Consider the following 20,851-nt stretch of genomic DNA (forward strand, 5'->3'; position numbering starts at 1 on the left):
GAAAACCCAATTCACCCCCCCTCTTGGGTTGTCACCTTGGGCAACAAAGAAGAAGGAAGACGACGAACATCGAAGGGGAGGAAGAAAAAGACGACGGCTCTTATTCTTTCTCTCTTGCTCACGCCAAAGGGAAGAAGGAGGGGGAGGGTCGCGGCAGCAGAGGGCTTCCATTCCTTTATGCTTCACACTAGGGCCCTTTAAATAGGCATCTCATGCCCATACAAATAAGGAATAATTTCAGAGATCAATCACTCCTTGATTCATCCCTCCAAAATCTGCAACACCCCTTACTTAATTCAATCGCAACCCTTACTTAAAAGAGTTTGAAGAGAATCCAAGGGATGTGCATATGCCATGTGGCAATCCGCATGAAGCAGAAGGAGGAGGAGGGGCATCTGCCCCTCCACATGGCGTGGGGCCATTAGAGGAAAGGAGGGGCGGACTCCCCTCCTTTCTTTGTGCGTGTGAGAAGGAGGAGGGGCGGACGCCCCTCCTTCTTTCCTTCTTTGCTCCACATGCATGGAGGGAGGGTTCCCTCCCTTCCTTCCATGCGTGGGTCTCCTAATCAAATTAGGATTTATATGGTCCCACCTGACCAATTGAATTCTAATCCAATTAGAACCCAATATGTCCTCCAAATTGATTTATATGAATCCTAATCTAATTAGAACTTGAATTGGACTTCATGAATCAAGTTCCTTATCTAATAAGGAGTTCTAATTAATTAGGCCTTCCCATCCTTATCCAATAAGGTTAAGCCTAATTTAATTAGGTCCAATTAAATCAATTAAATTGCAATCCAATTGCAATTCCTTCTTCTTTAACTTACTAACTCTTAGCGGGTTAAACCAATTGTTAATCAAATTGACAATCAATTTTAATTTCGATTCCAAATCGTAATCCAACCTTCGGAACGATCAACACCTCAAATGTGTGTGACCCCGTAGGTTCTATTCTGACTGGTAGTAAGATATATTATGATCTCTATCATAATATCATCGAAACTCCTTTCTATGAGTTGAAACGATTTCAACTCTACTCTTAGGGTTCACTGATCACCAAGTGAATATCTTCGAGTCTCGCAATCCACTAGTGACACCTAGCAGCATATAGTGACAACCCAGCAGAATGGAAGGGATGAACCTCTAGGTGCAGTTAGCGTATGATACAGTACCTCTATCATGGATTCCGACATGACGGAGGTTATGGATAACTCGTCAAACCCCATCGTCTGTCTTATGTCGGATTTATTTGACTCAAGTTCGAGATTGAAAAACTCCTTTTCCAGAACTGCCCTGGCCAAGATCTTTCAAACTTAGTCTCATAAATCATATAGGATCTCTCCTAATCTATCAAGGTTGATAGATCCCATCTAGATGCAGCTCTAATCCGATAGTGAACCTACTGCAGCCAATCTACACCACAATGACCCTTAGGGCTAATATTTATGTGCTCGTCAAACTACAGCAACCTCATCGTGATTAGCTGAGGCAACGCAGGTCTAAGTACTAGTCATACAACTGCAGCATCAAGTAAGTCACTGACGAGTGGATAGACATCCAAGTGACTTCTTACTTTGGTCACGCTCAGTACCCTTATTCTCTAATAAGCACTTGCACAATCACCCCAGTGTCGCCACACTGTGGACTTAAGACTCGTCCATCAAGAAAAGTGATCTGTGTACTAATCTTATCGGATCGATCACCGTCCTTCGTGATGATCCTTCGATCAGGAGCAGTTCAGGAAGTACCTAATGACACATGTCTTAAATTCTCAACTCTTGAGAATCTATGTTATTATCTCATTAATTCCTAAGACGATTCATGGACACATAATAACATGAATGAAAAGAAGACCCAATTTTATTGATGAATAAAATAATCAAGTACAATTGTTATGTCCTAGAATTAATACAATGTGTCTGCCATATTGGCTTCTAGGGCATACTTCTAACACAACTTGTCAAATCCAATACTCAAACTAATCAGGTGTTCAAAAATAACTTATTCACAAAAATACTAAATACATACTATATTCTTGTTTTACCTTCAAAAACAAAACAATTAGAATAGTAATAATAACATACTTGACTCATTTTATCAAAAAAAAAACGAAGATCATAAAATAATTTTAATAAACTAATTGTAACTTTCACAACATCATTTCTTCTAACAAATTTTGACAGAAAAATACTATGAAGTGTTAGGTTACTTACCTCTATTAGTGACAAACGCAAGTAGTGTTTACTAATCCACACTCCAAATTAGCCTCCAGAACATAAAACTCTTTGCTAGACTTCTTATTTGGATGATTGCACTCCACACAAATCAAGGCCGGCCATGAAAGAATATTTGTATAAAAGAAGGATGAAGACGACAAAGTGATGCTGATGAGTAGCTCGAATCGGTCAGAATGGTCAGATTCATCAAATGAAGTATCTAATCAAGGTAAGAGTAATAGATCCAGGGTTGTTAATCATGGGTTTCATGGATGGCTGACAAAGGTTAGGGCACAAGGTCGACTAGGTGACAATGTCTGAGGACCGAGGTCGGTCTGCTTTGGTTAATCCAACCGGTAAATATTTAGAATAAGAAACAAACCATGATATAAACAACAAACCAAGAATTAATGACGTGGTTTAACAATGCCCAACAAACACCAAGGTGAGGGTTGTCACACTGCATGTCGACTAGGGATCGAGATCCTTTACCGAGAATAATGTAGGTTGCAAGAGAGAGAGAGACCTTTTGAGATCACCCACCATCTAGAGAGAAAAAGGAGGTCTGAGAACAAAGAAAAAGGCTAAAGAGAGAAAAAGTATTTCAGATGTGTGACGATGATGGTCGAAAGTCTAGATCAGCAACCACGATGGATGGCAGAATCAAATCGATGGCTAGCAGAGGAGGACTGAACATAGAGGGCCAAAATAGGTATCAAAATAGGAAATACACAAGGAAAAGTATGGGTATTTGACTGAAAATTAGAGAGAGATGTGGCCTGAGGTGCTTGTAGGTGGTGGCCATAGGACTAACATCAGGTGGTAGGTGGTGGCACTTAAGATCACAGCCGGTGTGCGGCTAAAGGTGGAGAAGAGAAATAGAATAGGGTAATCATGTTTTCTAAAGTGGAAGTCAGAGAAAAAGAGGGAGAAATCTCTAATTTGCTTTTCTAGTTGGCATGCTGATGCAGCACCCGTCACGGGAGAGGCTGATGTTGATGCAGAACTTAGACGAGTAAGGCTGCTGTGGCGATAGATCAGAGAAAACAGGAGAGAGGGAAAGGAAGAAAGGAGAAGAAGAAGACAGGAAGGGGGAAAGAAGAAGAAGAAGAAGGAAAGGAAACAGGAGAGAGAGGGAAGGCAGAAAGGAGAAGAAGAAGAGAGGAAGGGGGAAAGAAGAAAGGAGAAGATGTGGCCTGAGGTGCTTGAAGGAAAGAAGGGGCGGAAGAGAAGAAGGAGGGGAAAAAGAGAGAAGAGAGGAGACGTGGGGAAAGAAATCCTTATTCACTTCATTGAAACCTTAATCATGATGAGAGACCCCTATATATAGGGCCCAAACAAGAACAATTAACATAAACCCCTTACACAAAAATAATTCCTAATAAAGCCCTAAAATAACACCAATAAAGCCGTACAACAATAAAATGCAAACAAGCCCAGAAATAAAATAAATTGCAAATAAAAATGTTAGACTAGATGGGTGGATGATCAGCTCTGATGTCCCCATGAACGAGGCCACCATGATACCCGATCCAATTAGTCAAGAGGGCATGGTCGATCCTCCCAGCAAAGCTAAATTGATTGAGGCCTGATAAGAAAGAAAGTAGCTGCTAAGAAAGGCAAAGGCAAGGCACCATTGGTGAGAGCGGAGGAGTTAGATTCAGACACCAGGGAGCCCTTACATGATTGGGTGCATAGATCATCATATGGCAGTAGCAATAATGATGCATTTAGTGACTAGAGAGGATAACAGACCACCATGTATGACTCTTAGCCCTAGGGTAGTCTTCAATTTACTAGAGAGTCCCAATTTGCTTACACCATATGGGATAGGGACCATAGTGCATGATCGAGAGACCGCAAGAATACGATTACATATAGAAAATAGGATCCTCAAGGTCATAGTGGGTACGAGGCTACCGCAGATGATATAGTACATGGGGTAGGATCCTCGATGTATTAGGTTCAGAATTCTGCACAAGATCCTATTACCCACAGGCTAGCTTTCCCTCATGGATATGGTACTTCAAACATATCTTCCTCTAGTATATATTATCCTACAAAGCTTGGAGTATCTTACAGGTCGGAATTTGCTAACGGCATATTCAGATGGGTTGCTCTATAGTTGCAGTATCAGGTAGATGACTCTTTTTAGAGCGACACTGTCACCCACATCATGTATAGGGACTATCTTAGCCGCGTATCTTATGGCGTCCCAATGAGCGTACAAAAGCGGGGGTTTATGTGAATAGAGCACTGGGTTGAGCCTCCTGCATACGAAGATGACCCCAACATCTAAGAGAGACATCACCATTCTACGAGACTATAAATGTCAGTATGTATTTAAATTGATTTTATACTCCATATTTTAATATTTTTTATGAATATAATAATTTATATACTTTAATTATATTTACCATTGAAATTATGGTCATTTTATAAACAAGAAGCATGTAAAATAAAAATGACATATTAAAGAACATCGAAACGCCTCAAAAAAAAATCAAATTAATGTTCAAATCACTCAACAACTTCATAAAACATCATAACCATCAAAAAAATTTAAAAAAAATTTGTGTGCCAGTTTGAAACCTGTACATCTAGCCATACCAAATCTCAGTACGATACCGAACCCGAACTGATACTATATTGTACCGGCGCCCGACCAATACAAGTACCAGCACCAGTACAAAAAGCCTTGATACCAGCCATGAGGTTGGTATTTAACCTGGAAGTGGTATTGTAAAAGTTCTAGCTTTCTCCCAATTTCCTCAGCTTGTAACTCAGCATGCCTCTGTTTTAGTCCATTTGCAGCATAGCCTGGTATTGGCTTGAAGCCAAACTATTAAATCACTTGCACTAGATATTGTCTATGTTCATGTGGACCATTTGTTTGAATCCCGTCGTCCTACGGTAAAATTTTCATAATCCTCTGCCTCCACTTCTTTATAGATAATTGATGAGTCCCTTGGGCAGTACTGGCAACATCAGGGAATGGAGATGCACCCCCAAGCGTTTGCATTATACAGTAGAGAGATCCTTAGAGTTGCCTTCCACTCATTTTCCCGGGTAACATCCGAAACCATGATTTTAGTGCAAATGTAATAAAAATGGTAAAAATCTATATAAATAATAAAATAAAAAAAATAAAGGTTGGTATGGACCTCTTTCAAAAATCAAGCTGATAGTCTTGGCAACCTTGTTTCAGGCCTCAGGCCTTGAATTCTAAACTTGGCCTCATTTCCTTTTCACACTTTAGCATCTCTTGGCTCCTCAGCCATGCCTGCTAGCATGCGGTCGTTTCTAATTGCAAGGAGAGAGAGCTTAGTCATGGATGGGAAACAACAATACTGCTTGGAAAGCAACATTGGTAATGATTTGTTGGTGGGTCAGATCAAACTGATTTCTTTAGTACCATTTGGCAAGCAACCATCCCTTTAATGCAGCAAAGTTGTACTGTTATTCTTTAGTATTATTTGGCAAGCAACCATATCTTTAACACAATAAACTTGAGACTATGATTTGGAAAGAGAGCCTTCAAGGAGTAACTAGTACTATTAGTGCGCTTGTGCATAGGAAGCCTATCCCCCTGTGCCTTTTTAAAGGTGTTTCCAAACTTTGATATGGTTGTTGAGCTACCATACATAGCATTGGAATTGAAACTAGTTGAAGGCACAGTTAAACATGCCCTAACTGTGATCTGGGCCATGAAATTTTCAGTGCAACCACACAAAAAAAAAACACCTCCGCTAGTATTACCTCATACATAGAAGCCTTTAATCTGGCCTAATACACGATAAAGCCTGATCATAGTAGCGGAGATCAAGAATGAACAAAAAAAAGTACTGGTGGAGCCAAGTTGAAATGCAGAGAATTTCAGTTAGTGCTCCAGCCTAAAAAGTACAACTTACAAGAAAAGGAGATTGGGATCATCTTGTGGTTACCGGATGATGGGAATAACAAAGCAGAAATTTTGGCAAACAGATCACATTTACAGGTACCTAGGAGCATACCGATGGAATGAACAAAATACGAACAGTTAACATAATATAGTCATAGTTCTTAGGTTGTAACTTGATCATGAGCAAATTTGTTGATGTTGCACCCACAAAGTATGGAAAGTGCCAAACATTAGAAACTACCCGAGAAGGAGTTAGGAAATCCTTAGACCGAGACCCACACTATTAATAAAGCACTGCTTTTTCCTCACATCTACCTAACCAACAACTATCCTAAAGGGATGTCAAGCCCACCGAAATGAACCCGATGCACTTTGACCTCCAGTAACCCTAAACAGGGTTCAGGTAAAAGCTCCATATGCACGTTTACAAAGATGCAGAAGAATCCACCGTACATCTTTTCCCCAGAGAGGAAGATCCCACTGTACATCATGGAACTACAATGCTTACACTGTAGATTAGAATAGCATAATACATCTGTTTCTGTTGTAGTATGTGGAGCCTCACATCTGTTTCTATTGTTTCTGGATGTGCAAACATGCTTAAATCACACAGTGCCAGTATGTTGGCTAACTTTTTCCTACTTAACTACTTAATATTGATAATTCAGCACTTTTAATTTTGACTGTTTACAAACTCATGAGTAACCTGTGTTTAGTTTTACACCCATATAACTGCAAATAGGAAAAGATGAATTATAATTAGAATAACAAGCATTTCATGCCGTATACAAATTTTTGTTTAACTAAAATCTACACTGAGGCTAACATGGTTATATTCTAAAGGATTGTATAAATAGAGTTGCATTAGAGGGATAATGAAAAAAAATGACACTTGGGATTCTCATCGACAAAAATGCAAATAGGGGAAAACATGGACTGCGCGAAGTGCCATATGCTATGAAGAGGCTCTTGAGTGAAGTGCTACCAAGGAGGCGTAAGCCCCATCCTTGATATTAATCAGCATTTCATGCCTTCCTTTTTCTATGATCGCTCCATGTTTGACAACAGCAATCATATCAGCACCTCTTATTGTGGACAATCGATGGGCTATAACGATCGTGGTTCGATTGACCATGACTCGATCCAAAGCATCTTGAACAATTCGTTCAGATTCAGCATCAAGCGCACTAGTTGCCTCATCTAGCAACAAAATTTTGGGATCCTTCACTATGGCGCGTGCAATCGCTACACGCTGTTTCTGCCCACCAGATAACTGGATACCTCGCTCTCCAACTAATGTGTCATAACCCTGCAGTTTAGTTTTCATTGAGAGAACCAGGAGTTAATAAAACTCATTTTTTTGATGGGCATGTATTTCAACTACAGTAAAAAAGCGACATTTATGGAGAAATATAATCAGCTGGTATTATTTTAAGAAATAATACTAGTTATATGGTAGCATCCAACCTTCTGCAAACCACTGATGAACTTGTGGGCATTTGCTAGGTCTGCAGCAGCTACGATCTCAGCTTCAGTGGCTCGCCCTTCCTTTCCATAAGCAATATTAGCTCGGATTGTATCATTGAACAGAGATGGCTCTTGACTCACCAGACCCATCTGCTGCCTCAACCACCTCAGCTGGAACCTTTGTATTTCAATTCCATCTAGCAATATCTGACCCATATCAGGGTCATAAAATCTTTGCAACAATGATATGGCAGTTGATTTTCCACAGCCACTCTCCCCAACAATTGCAACAGTCTAAAAGTTCAACGAAGCTTGTTAGATTTTGGAAGTGAAACTTGTAAGTTTAAATAATAAATCTTCAAAGTTTATTAGGTATATTAAACAGAGAAAAAATTCCTTGAATTTTTTCATGAAACACAAAATAACATATATTTGTTTTGTATTTTATAAATTATAGGAGGGAATGTTTACCATTTGGCTTTTTGGACTGTTTTGCATTGGCGATGAACAAATCAAAAGTTATCTTCTTCCTCCCCCACCCCACCTTCATCTAAAGTCTTCAGTCTTGCACTCTTTTGGATTTTAAGCATTACTCCCTCGTTGAATAAGCTTTAAACTGTCACCAGTACAGTTGATATCTCTAACCAACAACTGGCCTTATGGGTCATAACAGATCTCTCGTTTGTAGTTTAGACTAAATTTGGCATGGGCAGAAATTTGGCACCCATTTCAGCAGAAATTGTAGCTTGATGGATAGTTGTTAATATATCCTGAACCTTTGCACAAAGCCTTCTAAATCAAACTCGGCAGAAATTGTAGCTTGATGGTTAAATTGTTTATACACGACCTGACAGGTTAATTGTTCAGGTTGCTTGTTAAACTTAAAAAAGTGTAAAAGTTGCGGCATATAATACAACGGAAATGAGTTGTTTTTTTTTTTTGTGTGTGTGTGTATTGAGTTTAGTTTATTCCACTTGTCAACTTGCTCAAATATAGAAGTTCAATATGTAAAAATATAACCATAGATGTGAATTGTTTGACATCAGAACCGTTACCTTTCCAGCACGGATAGCCAAACACAAGTCTTGGAAGATCTGGACATCTGGCCTTGTAGGGTACCTGAAACTGACATGCTGAAACTCAATGTTGCCCTTCACTGTTTCTAAGGACATCCCAGAAGCATCACTTGGATCTATCTTAGGCTTCCGATCAAGAATAGCAAACACAGAAGCAGTAGCAGATCTGGCTTTGGAAGAATCTGGTGCAATGGAGCTTGACTGAGATATTCCAACAGCTGCCATAGCAAGAGCAAAGAAAACCTGCAGCCAGAAGAAAGACGATTGAGATTGGCAAAAATAGAAAATACAGCTGTTCTCCTGATGTTAAAGAATTGGATGATGGGCTCCTCCCATTACCACAAATTAGATAAGAAAAATGAAAAAAAGCAATAGAAAAAATACATGCAATTATATCAAAGTTCAATGAGTTGTTTTAAGCATGAAAAGTTGTCACTTGAGATAGTGACATAAAGTTTAATCTTATTAGTATGAGAAGCATGGTCTTCACAATAGTTTAGAGTTCAAAAGCTTCTACAAGGAAAAGCTGTGAACAGCATCTGAGGCAACATCGTATGCTTCTAATGAACAGTATTCTTGCATCTCTTTGTTGTTGAAAGATGCAAATCTTGGCTCTGTTTTTGATGCTTTAGATGTCCCTAATGCTTCTCCAGGCATCATTTTATGTTTAACTTTTAAAATGATCTCGATGGTCATTAGGCGCATTACCGCATTGCTCTTGCCCTTTATTTTATTTTGTTTCTGGGTCCAGTCTTCAATAAGAGAGGCCGCCAAATTCCATGTTAATTGGTGATCTTCTATAGTCTATTTAGCTTACTGGTCTCCATTATTATCAGTATGAATAAAAGGGTATCCTGCTCATTGTAGCTTTGTTTTGAAACTTGCTAATGTCAAAGGAAAGGAGAAAAAGTTTCTTCTATTCATTTTCTTCTTTCAAATCAAACCACAAGATGTAAGAAAAAAGGCATAATTATCAGCTGTCACATCTTCAAATTGGAATGAAAATATTATGTTATTTTTATTTTTACTAATCATTGCCACTTGTATGTATGATATATGCTTTCCAGGACAAATATGGCAAGAACAAATCTAAAACTTTATAAAAAGCAACTGCCCAAAAAATATTTATTTTGTTTTAGAAGAAAATCATATACTTTTTAAAGGACAATAGAATCTGATAATGTTTTAGGAAGAAAACGGTACATACTTTAAAAACTTCTCCAAAAGTTGTCTTCCCATCCTCCACAAGCCGAGCTCCAGCATAAAAGCTAGTTGCATACACACAAAACAACATAAAGAAGGAGACTCCAAAACCAATTCCACTGATTATCCCTTGCCTTATTCCGGTTCTCATAGGGCCTTCACATTTTGCCTTGTACAGTTCGATGACCTTTTCCTCCGCCGAAAATGAAGCAACTGTTCTTATACTTCCGACTGCATCATTAGCAACTTGACTTGCTTCCTCGTACATCATCTGCAGACATTTTTAAATTCCCACATAATCAGAAATCGATGACACTACCAAACTCTTTAGTCTGCAAAAAAAAAGGAAAAGAAAAGAAAAGAGCTATGTCCACTCAAAGTTATAGCTATAAACAAAGATATTTGAATTGTTACAAAAAGCTCTCTTAGATGCTATCTTAAAGTAACAATGTTTTAAAATTCTTAACTAATCTTACCAAAATTTGATGTTTCGTGAGTTAATTTAATTGTGAATAACCAAAGTAGCACTATCATGTGACCTATCTAATTTTATCAAAATGTATATATGCATTTTAATAATCTAAGCTAGATATAGCAGATTTCACAGAGTTCCTTATGAAAGAAGCAAACTTTTCAGAGAGTTGTATAGCCAAACCTTTGCATCTGCACTGAATCCCGTTATAAACTTCATCTGGATATATCCATTGAGACCTATGAGAGGTATCAGAGCCAAGATAATAAGAGATAGTTGCCAATTGGCAAGGAAAGCTATCAGCAAACCGGAAACCAAAGTGGCAGTGTTCTGAACAATTAGTGCAAGTGCGTCACCCACAAGACTCCTAACTGTAGCTGCATCTGCCGATAATCTTGCCCCAATTGCTCCACTCGAGTTCTCAGGTTCATCAAACCATTCTATCTCCATGTTAACCACCTTCTCAAATGTCATCAATCTAATTCTTCTTATCAATTTGCACCCAGCAACAGCAAAGAAGTATGATCTAGCTGGAAGTGCAAATAAGGACACCACGCCAAATACGAGGAACATTAACGACCAAAAATTGGAATCTTTCTTGAGCTTGTGTGGCGGCTGGTAAAAGCTATTTATCACATTGGATAAGATTATTGCGAATATCGGAAATATGACTCCATTGACAACAGCAGCTATTGAACCAAGTACAAACACTGGGAGCTCTGGTTTGTTAAGGTATGCAAGGCGGCGAAGAGGTACTTCCTTTCGTTCTTGAGCAGACACTTCAGTGTCTAGAATGTCAGTTCGCTCTGGTGTATTTGCTTGGATATCGGTTCCTACAGGCATACCAAGTGTCATTTGGAATGAGTGGTGACTAGTTTGCTCTTTTGATGATCCCCGGCTAATCGATTGGGTGAAGGACAGTTTTTTGCTAGAGCGCCTTCCTGAATCCCAGATATCAGATTTGTCATGGTCTGGTCCCATTGTATTATCTGATTCTTTGTTCATTTCCTGCAAGCGTATGAGTTGGCAATAAGCTCCATCTGGATCTTTTAACAGCTCTGAATGTGAACCTGGTCAAAAAGAAACTAAACTTCGCTCATCATGATAGTTAAGTAAACTCAAGTTTTTTGAAAGAAATAGAACTCCATATCAATGTTTCACCATAAAACCAAGCAATAAAATTTATCATCTTTTAACTTGACAGGGTCAAGATGGAGTAAACCAATTTAGTTGGTGCTCTGGCAAAGTAGAGGTTTAACTGTTGCAGCATCTAATTGATCCTTACCTTTTTCAACAATTGATCCTCGATGTATGACAGCTATTGTGTCAGCATTCCTTACTGTGCTCAAACGGTGAGCAACTACAACTGTAGTTCGGTTTGTCATGACTCTATCAAGTGCCTCCTGCACAATGTGTTCAGACTCTGCATCCAGCGCACTCGTGGCTTCATCTAGAAGTAAAATTCGTGGATTTTTCAGAATTGCTCTTGCAATGGCAATTCTTTGTTTCTGGCCACCAGATAGCTGAGTTCCGTGCTCACCAACCATCGTATCAATTCCCTGAACATATTGGATATAGCCATTTCAGATGATCATGAACTAATCCAACTGATGAAATTAAAGATCTGAGAGCAAGATGCCCAGATTCTTGTATACTTCCTATATATTGTTGACAATTATCAAGCATTCAGTAGTACAGGAAAAGAGTTAGTATATGACAATGATCGGTTTTAGTGATGACTGATGACTAACAAAATTTTAAAATTTAAAAAAAAAATATTTGAAACACAAAACACATGAAACCTGAGGCATTTTATCGATGAACTTGGCAGCATTAGCTAGTTCAGCTGCAGCTCTGATTTCTTCAATAGTTGCATTATCTTTGCCATAGGCTATATTATCTCTAATGCTAGAAGCAAACAGGACGGGTTCCTGACTGACAAGTCCAATTTTGCCTCTAAGCCACCTAAGCTGGTACTCCTTGATATTTATACCATCAATGAGAACTTCACCAGCCTGTGGGTCATAGAATCTTTCTACCAAACTGATGACAGTGGACTTTCCACTTCCACTCTCTCCAACCAAGGCCACAGTCATTCCATTTTCTATAAAAAGAGAGAATCCGCGGAAAATTTGCTCATCTGGTCTGGCAGGATAACTGAAATGAACATCTCTAAATTCTATGTCTCCTTGAATGTCATCAGGCTTCTTTCCTCTTGCATCATAAGCATCGATTTCTGGCTTTCTGTTGATTGTCTGAAACATCTTATATGCTGCAGCTTGGCCTGCTGCAAATGCTGTCATGCATGGTGATGCCTGCCCTAAAGAGCTGGAAAATTCATATCAGAAGTACATAATATTAGGAAAAGCTATAATAATAATTGAATATACTTATTGACTACCAGACAAATAAAGAAATGCTTTAGGTGCTATTAGCTCTTCAAGGTTGTTAAATATGGATGGTGTGGCAAAAGATATTATATCATTGACATAGTTGAACAAAATAAGTACAATCCCATCAAGTTTGGTATAATTACTTTCTGAATATGTCGTATATCAAAAACTAGCCAGAGTTTTATGTGTCCAATGACAGAAGTGGTCAGAATATTCTACATCTATACTTCATAGCTGAATACAGAATGGCAGATCATAGTTCACGAGAGATATCTTTATATTTGTCACTGCTAACATCTAGGTGTACAGCCATCTGTATGTTTCATATCTCAATTCCTTTCAGCAGATAATATCTATATTTATGGCAACAGGCCATCTGTAATTTAAGTTTTTCTCATTCGATTCAATTTTGCATGGTATATAGGGTGGCTAGGCATGCAAGTACTGAAATCTGAAAGAAGTTTTAACAATTTTCAGTAAAATATGAACCAGGTTTTAAGCTAGTTGTAGAACCGTGTTACAGAGATTGTAATTATAGAAGTTGATAGTACAGTAGGGGGCACTAGAAGATGCAATTTCAGGCATCGACAGTTAAGATTGATTTGAAAGAAAAATCAGGACCAGATGGACACTATATATATGTAGAGACACATCAAGTACCCAAAAATTGCTTATACTTATTTCCATGTTGATAAACAACTAAAACCATCAAACTTTGTCCCAACTATTTAGGGTTGGTTTCTTGAATCCTCAAAATGTAGTAAGTCCTATTAAGTTTCTACAGTGTATATAAGTGTATGCATGGGTTTGGTTGTATTTCTTTGTACAATTAAATAATTTCTAATATTTTGTATTTTATTCAGACTTTTACAGAAACTAGTAGAAATACTGTAATCAAATGCAACTAGCATTTATGTGATGATACATCCAGGTAAAATATTTTGCAAAATAAGTTTTTCATTGAAAGAGAACACTAAACTTGCATTTCCTCCTAACATGCTAGTCAAGACAGTTCGTTTCATTTTATTTTTCAGAGAAATTGCCATGTACTGGATGGAATTACTTGCACCAACTTGTTTCAGTAAAATATGCAAAGAAATAGCAACTTACAAGGAGCCTGTCAGGACTGCAAATATCACATTAATGACATCAGCACCTGTGTAACCTTTGCCCAGTATCAATTTTGATCCATACCATATGCCCAAAGAATACCCACTGAACAAGAAGAGCATGACTGTGCCAAGACCTAGTCCTGCAGCCAAACCTTCTTGAACACCTGAACTGTAAGCACTTTTTAGAGACTCACTGTATTTGTTCACTGCATGTTTTTCCCCAGTAAAAGAAGCAACCTAAGAAAAGAACTTCAGTTGGATTTCCACAAGAAATAAGTATAAATATCAAGAATAAAATGGTAAAGTCCTCCTGTCCTAGAATACTTGTAGAACTTACTGTTCTAATTGATCCAATGGTCTGTTCCACGACAACTGCAGCTTCTGCATAAGCTGCCTGTTCCACGTGATGCCATCTTGGATACAACGGTGGACATGACTCCCCCAGCAACCACAAGTGGAGGAATTGTTGCTAGCATAACAAGGGTGAGAAGCCACCCTTGAACAAATGCAACCACAAAACCTCCAATGAATGTCGCTGTTAATTGAATGAACTTACCAACCTGCAAAAGTGCAAATAGATACTTTAAAATGAGGTCTATTAGGACATTGCTCGGAAAAAGATATCCATTAGGAAACCAAAAATATTTCAGTTGTCTAGAAGACTCATAGGATTGGAAGTCACAAGAAACCTTCAGAAGAACTGACTTTCCAAAATGAGCCTTACTATGAAATGCATAAATTTGCAAAGCAAAAAGCCAAGTTAAAATGCACAAAATGGTACCAGTACCTTTTCACCCATGGCATCTTGAATAAGGACAGTGTCCCCCGACATTTCTCTCAACAACTTCTCCTGTATTGGTTTCCTTGTCAAAGAATGCAATATCTTGACGTAATATGGTTTTCAAGTATAAATTCCGTATTTGTGCAGCTTGTCTCTCCCCAGTAGCCATCCAACAAGTCACCTCTGACAAACAAATTAGGCCATTGGAGTCTCATAAACTTTAGAATTTGAAAGAAAACTTAGCTCTTATGTATTACAAATAGCAAAAGGGTACTCACGGAAGAAAGATGCTACGCCTGTCCCAATTGCCAGATAGACAAACTCAAGCGCTACCTGAACATGATTAGACTCATTCATCACTTTCTGTTTGAGTAGAAAACAAATGAAAACAGAGAGAGTTGCCATCCATATAAACCGTTGAAATTTCAGTCCTCATACTAGTTAAAGAAACTTCGGAACTAACATAGATACTTGTCATAATTCTCGATATCGTGAAGCAAACCAAGCAAAAATGACAATTGATCAACAAATGACGAAAAGAGAGTGAAAACAGATTCATGCCAAAAATTTTGAGCATGATCACTGCTTGTTCAAAAACTAGCATCCACACGAGAAACATTGCACACCTTGGAAACTCTATGAACCACATCATGGACGTCTGCAGCTCCTCCAAAAGAAATCAAACCAAGTCTCCAAAAAGAACTGTCATGGAGTGGCAGCGCGAGCCCATTTGCCACCGCGCCTGCCGTCCCCAAGACCATCAGAATTATATCAGTTGAGTCTGCAAATGCGAACAGCTTGTAAAATGGAACGGCATACTTGCCGTCGTCCTGCTTCCCATTCTTCTCACTGTCACGCCGATCCGGCACCTTTGCAGGCTTTCCAGAAGGAACTTCCACTACTGAATTGCTACAGGATCCGATATCATTGGCCCTCACAGCATCTGCAAGTTCGATATTCATCTTTTCTCCTTCAGCCCCCATCTCTGGTCTATGAACTCAATAAGAGCTCTTTGAGTACACAGTATCTAAAGATCCCCACCTAGCAAATATCAATGAATGACCTGCCACAACACAGAGAATAATGCTTTAGGGGGGACAAAGGTTAGAGCCTTCAACCTAAGGGTGAGTCCCTAATTTGAACCAAATTTCTTGGGGACATAACCCATGTTAAAGTTCAGAAAAAGGAAGGCTGTGCTACTTAAATGGGAAATAGATAAATTTGTCTATGTAACATTGAGGAGTAGCAAACAAATGCAGAGCAAAGAAGAGAAGACAGCATCTGGAATCTAAGATTTATGGATTAAAAGCAAGAGTCATGATCTCTTATTTAAAAGGGGCTGGCACAATAGAGAGTTTACGGCTTTCCAAGAACATAAATGGTTCAAGAAAACTTGTAAATATATTAATTTTTTTTTCTTTGAATCGCAGAGATGGAAACCAACGGGAACAAAAGCAAACCAGGCAATATGAAATCAAGTTGATACATTAAGACTTTGCCAAACATAAACGGTCTTTACAAAGATCATACTGCGGGGTAAGAGGCAAGAGGAAGGAGGCGGCCTCAAGACCCCAACACTTTCACCACCCCACTTCAGGAGGAGGAGCAAACATCACCGCAGGGAGAGGAGATAGCAAGTACAGCAACTCAGCTTAGTGTCACAACTCACCATTTGCAGGCCAAATAGGGGCTTGACTTCAGATCTAGAGCTCATGGGGGTCTGAAATTTATACATATATAAATCTCGTGTCATTATGAATCGCTGTCTTCGAACCTTTGAATAGGCACAAGCTTTGGGAACGCAAGAATGAAGTTGGTGAAAGACCAATTTCTCCTCAAGTCAAATTGTAGCATCCTTTTGTCGTATTCACCCTTTTTTATCCTCCTTTTTCTACCAACAACCCTTCAACCTTTCGCAATAGGTACCTGCGCACTAAAACTTTTAGTATATTTCAATTAGATACAAAAACTTAAGATTTCATTGCAATACACGCGTGCTTATAATGTTATAACAATATATTTTTTACATTTCATAAATGCCCTTCTCAGTAAATTAGTCGGGGGCTTCAGCACCAGCCCGTCCCGAACACCACCATCCCCACCCACTCAACCACATCTACCCCAAAACCCACATGATTTACCATGCCACAGTATCCCATCCCCACCATTCAACCAGTCCTCCACTCTAACCATGGCTTGCCTCCTCCATTTCTCTATTTCTATCATCATACTATAAAACCTAAAATCTCATCTAAAAAGACTAGCCATAAAATATTATTTAGATTTTTTATTCTGTATCAGTGTCCAAAATCTATCCAGTGTATAGCTGATGTAAGATTAAAATATGATTACACGGATCTTCACATACTCCTTCTATTTTATGTCTTAGCATTCTCGTCACATGATCAACCCAAATTGGCCCGCGAACCCATGTTGTAGTATTCTATAGTCCACATGGACCATGAGCTAGATTCGCTCTAATATCCTTTGTAACAACTAAGATATCACCTAAAAAGTTAGTAGAAAAGTGTTATTTGAGTTTTCTGATCTATATAAGTACATAAAATCTACCTAATGCACAATAAATATGGGATTGAAGACATGTCCATACATATCTTCACCATAAGCCAAGAATGCCCTACTTCTATTTTAGCTCTTTCTTCTTTTGTCCTTTTTTTTTTTTTTCTTTAAAGATAAAATAGCCTTTTAATTTAATCTCTAAAATTGTAACCCTTATTACTACAAGACAACCACAATAATAAAATGAAAGCTTGAAAAGAAAGCACACATTGATATTTGATGTCATATCATGTAAGAGTTCCTGTTATGGGTTTCACAGACTACTTCAACAAGGATAATAAATTGGGTATCGTATTATATGATCTGTGCATTTGGCAGCGGTTCAATTTTGAGGGTTAGAAAAATGAGGATATGAAGTGACATTGGATTTTTGCTTTAAAATTCAGATAGAAAAGAAATGGAGAGCATGTGTCTTTTTAAATTCGTCTCTTGAGACTTAGCAGGGTTTAATTCCTTCTTGTTATCATTCCTATTTTGCAGATTCCTTCATTCTATCGGCAGTAGATGATGGTGATAATAGAATATTTCACCACTAGCTTGGAATATGTAGTACGAAGAAGAGGGAAAACATCGATTGCTGTTGAAGTTTTCAAGTAGGTATAGCACTTTTGGGATTCCTATAATTTTTTAAGCTCACCGGCAAAACAAGAATGGGTGCTTTCTTGAGGATTGTTTGGTTCGCTAAGAAATATTTTTTTTTTAAAAATATGGTTTCTGGAAAGAAAATTTTAGGAAAGATGCCTGAAAATATACTTTGGCATGTTTGGTTAAACATGGAAAAGTGACAGATTTTTAGAGTGCTTATGTTTGGTTGAGCATCCACTTTCCTGAGAAGTTATGTGTATTCCTATTGTATCCTTAATAAAATTAGGTCTTTAATGCCTCTTTAATGCTAAAGGGTCTTTTTGGAAAAAATAAAGATTGAATGATTCCCGCCTCATGGGAAAGTAACTTTTTCATATTTCTTAGGGAAAGATTTTTTCATGAATGTGGAAATCATATTTTCATGGGAATACAACTTTCTATCTCTCTTTCGAAACTCCAACTAAACAAGAGGCATCTCATTACTTTTTTGTTGACCACATTTTTTCTTCTCCTTTTTCTGCGAACCAAATGAGCCCTTAGCATTTGGTAGTTGAAGTCTGGTTTGAGACAGCTGGAATAAGGCTGGAGTGGCTATTCCAAGAGCTTAATAAGAAAATACAATAATAAAATGAGAGCTCGAAAAGAATGGATGTTTTTTTTCTTCTTATGCTGTTTTTTTTTTTTCCTTTTTCTCTTTGAGTTAAAATATATCAGATGGGTTCTTTCATTAGTGATGGAGGAATTGCTTTCGTTCAAAGGTTGGAGCTTTTAGTAGTATAGGTTGGTGATGTTCCCATGATGCTAAATAGGAAGAAGAGAGTATTAATGGAGGACTAGACAGCAGGAGAAGCTTTAAATTTGAAAGGGCCATATAGATGGCTCTAAAAGGCTAGTGGGGGGGATAAGGCTCTAAAAGGCTAGAGGGGGAAAAAGTTTCCTTCCAATTGGTAACACCTATCCTCTAAACAGATGGAGGGTAAATTAGTCATTTTCTATTTTTTATTAATGATGTTAAGGTACTGGTAGATGGCTGATGTACAGTACAACCAAATCTCAGCCTTTAGAGTTTAATTGAAAAAAATTAAAAGTTCTGAATCCTGATGCGTACACGCAAATCGCAGAAAGTCGATTAAAAGGGTGTTGTTGTAATTTTCTCAAAATTGTTGATTTTTTTTCGTTGCCTTTGATTTTTTTTTTTTTAACAATAAGGGCTTGTGCCTGATAAATATAAATACAGTCAATAAAATTAAAAATAAAAAATTATATAAAATTTTTAGTAGCAATGATGGACCATCAAGATCATGACGGCGACCATCGTAGACCATGGCGGTGACGCATGAAATAACAGTATGGAGTGCGGTTGGCCGCAGGATCCATAGGTGTAATTCCCCCCCACCAACTTGCACAAATTTTTAACATTCTACCGTCCGCTACCACTATGGCTTGTCGGTACTCCGTATCCTTCCTGTTAGGCCTTAGTGGACCAGCTGAGCGTAGCAACCGCTTTACATGAGTGGAATCTAGCCCAACCCCTTGATTAGGTATTATTTCTTTACTTTTTGGTAGAAGATTAGGTCTTATTTTATAAAAACACTCATAATAGCATTTTATCTTTGAAATTAATTATCATACTCTTAGCATGCAAAAGGTGAGTGTTATATTAAAAATGAAATTAAGAATCATGACATGGGAGCGCTATTTTGATTCGAAAATCATAATTTGGTCTAAATTTAGTCTTACATAATGGCGCATGGTTCTAATAATGTTTACGTGCCCATTTTTGAGATTCTAGCATATGCTAACATTGGTGCATGGTAAAATAGAAGCGACAAAAATGTATGTAGGAAAAAGTTTAATGTATGACTTTGATGATGTTCTTTGGCAGTATTGTTAATGTTATTTTAATGAAATTCCCAAGATTAGTGATGTTGACAGAGATGATCACAATTCAAAGGGACATTTAATGGATGAAGCTTATGTCACGACCTTATCCATTCTCCTCAAATAAAATAATAAAGAAACGAGGGTGGAACCCATATTATTATTCAGGTTTAGTGCCTCTAGTCTAATAAGTCAAAGTAATGCAAGTGTTCAATTTTTTTTTGAGCAAAATCTCATAAGCTTAGTGGAGAAAGAGATCTGTAGTTCTTTGAGGCATTTCCCATATACTAATTTAGTCCTTTGAAACTTCGACTTGATTAGAGATGGCAATTAAAACAAGGTCACCTATCATGTCTCCTATACAAGGTGATCCAGTTTAAATAATTTTCAATTGGAAGACTTGGATCCAAATTCTAAACCCATCTCATATAAATACATCAACCTAACTTGTATCTCGAAACCTTTTTTATGTTTATGTTGGTTGCCCACCTTACATTCACTTTAGAAGCATGGCCTAAAATATAAGTGGACTCTGACATGATAGAATGACGCATGAATCGTTGAGGTGCTCATCATGAGATCTTTAGGTCCAAGCAAGGCATACATAGTAGTGTTTGTTCTCTGAAAGCAATATTACGAATCATATATACATATTTCTACGGAAGACTCACCAACCAAAGAGTTAGGCCTTGGGGATAAAGTTCCTTGGTTCCAAGTTCCAACTAATTTTTAGCATATAATGTTGGAAAAGTGCTTTGTCTGGTCGCTGTCCAATGACGTCCATGTTTATAAAAATTATATCAGAGAATTTTACTAAGTTGTTTTCAATAATTTTAAAGGAGTATGTAGCAAAGTGTCGACCACAGCATCCAACAACTCCACAAATGGGCGTCTGCTTCTCCATCATGCAAAAAAAGTGAACGTGTCGCTACTCCCATCCTCACCTACTCATTTGGTGGTTCTCGGCCCAGCGTGGTCGATGGTAACTTGGAGATCTATTCCCCATAAAAGTTAGATATATTTTAATATTATATACTAGGATTTAGTAAGTGGCATCAAATTCCCATTGTTTTTTAGGTCCATTGAATTATTTTTTTCCATGCAATTCTTAAAGTCATTTTTATAGATGATGTATGCAATGATGCCTTCCTCTTACATTAGTTTATTAGCGTGTGGCATAAT

The 20,851-nt window shown here is 38.0% G+C and overlaps 1 pseudogene; it reads right to left on the reverse strand.

Moving 5' to 3' along the window:
* Positions 1–6,848: 6,848 nt before the first annotated feature.
* Positions 6,849–15,621, reverse strand: LOC120106533 (annotated as a pseudogene).
* Between the last annotated feature and the right edge of the window lie 5,230 nt (positions 15,622–20,851).

The sequence above is a fragment of the Phoenix dactylifera genome, unplaced genomic scaffold, assembly GCF_009389715.1.
Source record: "Phoenix dactylifera cultivar Barhee BC4 unplaced genomic scaffold, palm_55x_up_171113_PBpolish2nd_filt_p 000559F, whole genome shotgun sequence".
Classification (NCBI taxonomy): Eukaryota; Viridiplantae; Streptophyta; class Magnoliopsida; order Arecales; family Arecaceae; genus Phoenix; species Phoenix dactylifera.